The sequence below is a fragment of the Hippopotamus amphibius genome, chromosome 12, assembly GCF_030028045.1.
Source record: "Hippopotamus amphibius kiboko isolate mHipAmp2 chromosome 12, mHipAmp2.hap2, whole genome shotgun sequence".
NCBI classification, from domain to species: Eukaryota; Metazoa; Chordata; class Mammalia; order Artiodactyla; family Hippopotamidae; genus Hippopotamus; species Hippopotamus amphibius.
The window spans coordinates 69,901,321-69,907,600 of NC_080197.1; positions in this window are offsets into that span (position 1 = coordinate 69,901,321).

Genomic DNA, 6,280 nt, shown 5'->3' on the forward strand with positions numbered 1-6,280 from the left:
TCTCGTTCAATTGCCTGTAAGACCCTAGGAAGTAGCTGTTGCTCTCTCCACTGTTCAGACACAGAAACTAGACTAGAGAGATTTTGAATAAACTAGCTCAAGGTTCTGTAAGTGGAAAAAGTAGATTAGAACCAAGATCTGTCTAAATCCAAAGCTCTTAAGAAGTTCACATTTCCTAGTTTTAGCTTTATGAGATCCTCATGAAATAGGTAGGAATGGTTTTTAGTAACCCCATTTTTAAGATGAGGAAACAGATTTATTCAAAGTTTCAATGACTTAACCTAAAAGTTTTGGCACTAACCCTACAATTCCATTCTACCATCCATCCCATCATTTTTATACGGCGCCAGCAACTACTTACATCAAGAGGGAAAGCCAGGATATTTTAATTGGCTTGGAGACTGAAGTATCAGCTGCATTTTTTTTTAGCTGCATTTTTTAACCTTGAATTTTTTAAACTATTCTTTGCTACATGGGTAATATCACCTCCAAATGTTCAAATTCTACCCTCTATCCAATGGAGAATGCAGATGGTTTAGAATCTTCAAAGCCAAGCTAGAAATGACCTAGCTTGAGAAAACTCCTGTTCTGGACTCTCTCAAAGCCACATGATGCCAAAGAAGGCTGGAACCCTGAGCAGACTTAGTTATGCTGGAATCACCGATGACTCAACCAACTCCAAATTCCACTGGAATTCCTCTCCACAACTCCTGTCCATTCTCAGTTTGCCTCCATGGAGATTCACCTTCTTTGAACTTCTGCCATATTTGCTAATCACCCCAATAAGTTGGCCAAAATGTGTGTCCAGACCGTGCTTGCATAGAGCTCGCCTTAGATCTGCCATCCTACCATAACTTATCAGAAAGTCATGAGTCCTCATCTGTCAAGTCACATCCTCAAAGTCATCCTCATCAATAAAACAATATTAATAAACCTACCTGGCTGCATTACGGGGATTAAATGAGACAATGAACGAAATTAATGATGAGGAGCTTAAGTGTATTAAATTTTATTAAAGAGAGTGTGACTAATACGTACATGCAATTGGATTTTTTTAAATTCTGAATTAAGTCCTTTCTCAGCCGAATAATGATTTAAGAAAGAAAAAGACAAGAGGTAGAATTATTCATAGAGTCAGTTTAGATCATGTTGTGCCTGTGGTATCTGGATGGATCAGAGAGAGAAGGCAAGGTTAGAAACCACCTATTTTTCCTTATTGGAGGGAGGAAATACTTGCACGATGAGGTTGTATTTTGAAGACCTTTGCTCCTCTACTCTCAGTATCCCTACGTATTCTATTTTTCTATGTTATAAGTTTAAAGCAATAAGGCTTAGAGAAGACACACCTTCCTGAAAGAATGTGTATGAGCTGGGGGTGTGGGGATCAGAAGTTGAAGTAATTTCAGTTTCTACCACTGTGTTAGTTTCCTAAGGCTCATCTAACAAATAACACAAAACTTGAGAGCCTAAAGCAGCAGAAATTTACTTTCTCAGACTTCTGAAGGCCACAAATCTGAAGGTTGTTTCACTGGGCCCAAATCAGGAATGTCAGGGGGCCACGCTTCTTCTGGAGGCTCAGGGGAGCATCCTTCCCTGCCTCTTCTAGCTCCTGGGGTGGCTGCCAGCACTCCTTGGCTTGTGGGACATCATTCCAGTCTCTGCATCCATTGTCACATTGTCTCCTCTTCTCTGTGTCTCTAATCTCCCTCTACTCCCTCTTATAAGGATACATGTGATTACATTTAGGGCCCACCTGATGATCCAAGGTCATCTCCCTATGTCCGGGTCCTCAGCTTCATCATATCTGCAAAGTCCTTTTTTAGCATAGTAGGTAACATCCACGGGTTCCAGAGATTAGGATGTAAATATCCTCTTTTGGGGGAAGGGGTGTATTTTGAGGCTACCACAACCACTTTATCTGCTAAACACTGCACCCAGCACTGTTTACACCACTTTCACCAGATCCAAAAGGGGAGATCTCAGAGATACTGCTGACTAGACTACTCTCCCTGACATTGAAGAGGTTTTTCTCCAGACCACCACACAAAAGTCTCAGATACTAAAGCAAGCTGGGCTCATTCAATCCATTCCAAGTCAGCAAGTGATAACTGAGCAAGTACACTGTGAGGATTTCAGAGATGAGTAAGGTTTGTTCTTTGCCCCTAGGAATGAACCAGGTGAACTAGAGGAAACCATGGTTCCACTTTCCCTTATGAACAAATAATGCAATAAACAATATATCAATAAGAATGAAGACCAGAAGCCACACTGGGACAGAAGCCCTGGTCCCAAAAGGATCTAAGGCCAGCTCTGGATGTATTCACATCTATTCTCTAAGCATAGCTGAGAATTGTTTAGGAGTCTCTAGACACATTTAGTATTTTTTGGAAGGATGAAGTGGGGGACGGAAATAATTTAAAATTCATGGGAAAATTGCAATACAAATAATATGAACAGTTATCCTTCCCCAAATTTATCTATCATTACAACTTTACCTCATTTGCTTTATTAGTTGTGCCCTCTCCCATTCTCTCTCTCATAGATAAATAAATTTTTCTGAACCTTCTGATGATAAATTGCCCTCATCAGGCCCTGTTGCTCCTAAATACTGTGTTGTTTATTTTGTAAGAATAGGGATATTTTCTCACACAACCATAAGGCAGTTATCAACTTTAGTACATTTAGTACTTTTATTTAATTAATTATCAGATTTCCAATTATACCAGTTGGCTCAATAAAGTCCTTTATCTTTAGTTTCTTTTTCTCCTTCAATACAGAATCCAGCCTAGGATCAGGTATCACATTTAGTTGTCATGTCTCTTTGATTCTCTTAATCTGAAATATTTCCCTAGCTTTTCTTTGATTTTTGTGACATTGACATTTTTTAGGAACACAGTCCAACTTTTTAAAAATAAAATGTTATATATTTATTTCTTTATCTATCTGCCTATGTATTTATCAGTAGGGACTTATTAATTCCTGTTTTTCCCATGGTTTATTATTCAATGCTATACTGAATTATTTTGGTGCTCAAACTGTACCAGATTTAACCAGTAGAAATCCCTTCAAAGTGGTTCCTGTGTCCTTGTGAATGAATGCCCCTCATCATTTTTTTTCATGCATTTCTTTACTTTCTGGCAAAATGCTCCAAGTCTATCATGTACTTATCTAGTCCCAGCTCTGAAACTGGCCATTTCTTTGAGGAGCTCTTGGAATTAGAGGCCAAGATTTGAACGGTAGGTGCTCATTGCTACAGGGGTGCCTTTGCTTCTAGGCCCTGTCAGTAGACAAAACTAGAAAAAATATACATGTATTTATATACATACATACAAACATAGTGTTGTATGTACATGCATACACACACTACATATACATGTGTACATATTTCTGTGCACTTGTGTGTATATATGTGCATGTATGCAGATGTGTGTATCTATATATACATGAAATGATAAGTTCACATTGATACTTCTATTTCCAGTCTACCTCCACAGGGTTCCCTCTTGCCTTCCCCATTCCACATTTTGATGTCCGTTTCCCACGTGGAACTTCTCACTCCCAACAGTATTAACACATTTCTTCATTGGTCCAATGCCACCGTACATCTAAAATAGTTTCAAAATTGCTTGACACATCTTACCATGAGATGAATAAGAATATATACTGGAAAGAGTTTGGAAGTTGGTTACAATTCTCCCCCACTCAACCTCAGCCAAGACAGAAGGTAAATACTCAAACAACATGTTTATGAGTTACTTAGATTTGTTCTTTCTTTTGTTTTTTCCCCTTCAGTGTAGTTGAAATACAATTGGATTCATTCGTTTCAGTTCGTCTTTAGTTTTAGGTTTTCCTTTCTCTTTCCATCTTGTTTTAATTTTATTTTGAAGATGTAGAACATTAATATGCTTCCAGAAGTCAAACTATACAAAAAGTATTATTCACAGAGAAGTGTCACTCCCTCCTGAATCACTTCCATCCCCCATCCCCTCCCTCCAGTAAATAATCAAGTTTATTGTTTCCTGATTTATCTTTCTTGTTTCTTTTGGTAACAATAAGATATATGTATGTTTTATTTCCTTTCCCTTTTTACACAAAAGATGGCATACTATATATCTGCTTTTGTACTTTCCATTTTTTCAGTTAGTATTTCCTGGAAATCACTTGATACTAGTTCAGAGAAATCTCCCTTATTTTGTTTTTAGGCTTTTTTACATACAGCTCCACAGTACTCTATTGTGTGTATATACCATATTTTATTCAACTCATCTCCTATGCTTGGAGATTTAGGTACTTTCCAATATTTTACAATTACAAATAATGGTGCATAATGCTGTAAAGAACTGTGTGAATATGTATTTTCATACTGTTGGAGGTACATCTTCGGGGCAAACTCCTAAAAGTTGGATTTCTGTGGTCAAGGGATAAAGTACATGTAATTTTGTTAAACATTACCAAATTCTCGTCCACAGGTGTGGTACCATTTTGGATTCACACCAGCAGTGAATGAAAGGACCTGTCTCCCCACAGCCTCATCAACAAAGTATATTGTCAAGCTTTTTAGCTTTGCCAATCTGACAGATAAGAAATGACTTCCTTGTAGTTTTAATTGCATGGCTCTAACTACAAATGAAGTTGAACATCTTTTCATATATTTAGGGCCATTTATATGTCTCTTTTTGTGAATCACCTTTTTCTGAATTTTGCCTGTTTTTCTATAGGAATTTTGGCCCTTCTCCCCCCTTAATTTTTAAAATTTCTCTCTATATTAGGGATATTAGTCTTTTATCTGTCATATGCATTACAAATATTTGCTCCCAGTTTTTTTTTTTTTACTTTGTGTATGGTGATTTTTGCCACAAAGTTTGTTTTATTTGTTTTGTTTTTTAGTGTAGTCAAACGTCAATCTTTTCTTATCTAGTATTTGGATTTTTAGTCATAGTTAGAAAGCCTTTATTTACACCCAAGTTGTAGAGAAATTTACCCATGCTTTCTTCTAGTACTTGTATAATTTCATTTTTGCATTCAGATCTCTAGTTCATTTGGAGTTTGTTCTTATATATGGTATAAAAATGGATACAATTTATATTTCTCTAAATGGCTATCAGTTTGTGCCAACACCATTTGTTAAAAGATCATCTTTGCCCCAATGATTATAGATATGACTTTTGTCAGATACTGGATGTCTACTTGTAGCTGTTCTTATTTTTGGACTTTCTCTTCTATTCCACTAACCATATACCAGTCAGTGCCATATTGTTTTAATTATAGGGGCTTTGTAGCATACTTTAATATGTTAGGGCTAATCCCCCCTCAGAGCTCTTTCTTTCCAGTGTTTTCCTAGCTAGTCTTGTGCAATTGTTTTTCCATAGGAACTTTAATATCAACCTGTTTTTGCTCCTTTTAAATGCTCATTGGTATTTCTATTAAGTTTCCATTAAATTTATAAGTTAACTTAGGGAAAACTGACATCTTGATCAAATTGAGATGAGCCAAGAACAAGGCATGTTATTCCTGTCATTCAAGTTATTGATACTTTTAGATCTGATGTTCTCTCTCAGACATTTACTTAGGTATCATAGCTCATTAAAGCAAATAATATTTCTTGAGCAACTATTATGCCCTTAGCACTATATTAAGCACAATAAAAGTAAAGAAGTAGGTTCTGTCATCCAGCAGCTTAGAATCTTGTGAGAGAGACAGGCTAACAGACCTGAAGCAAGCAGTGCAAGAGCCCAAGGAAAGAAGCTCCCCATAGTGAAGCTGGATCATCCATGCTATGCAAGCTCAAAGGGAAGGGAGAGAAATGAGGGCTAGATTAACAAGGGAAGCCTTTTAGCTGAATAGAGGCTGGAATTGTGTGCCCTGAAGATCTTGTAGGATTTAGGTGGGGTGACAAAGAAGAGGAAGGTGTCCCAGTGAGGTGCACCCAGGGAAAAGCTCAGAGGTGGACTAGAGTGTGACACTTCACAGGGCAGAAAGTCCCCAGCCAGACCTTTGGCTGGAAAACTCTCTTCAAGCCTCAGAGTTATGTCTCAGTGTTAACAGCCCCCAAATCCTCATTACATACTTATTAACATAATATTAGTTAACATCTACTAGTTTCCAGACACTAGTCCTTTAGAGTGCTAATTTCTGTACATCACTATTTTTTCTGGGAGTGGTTTAGAGCAGAGCTGTCCAGCAGCCCAATAACTACATGCAGCTACCCAGCTCTCTAAGTCCTCAGCAGAGTGCAACCAAGGCACTGCATTTCTAATTTTATTTCATTTTAATTTAAATT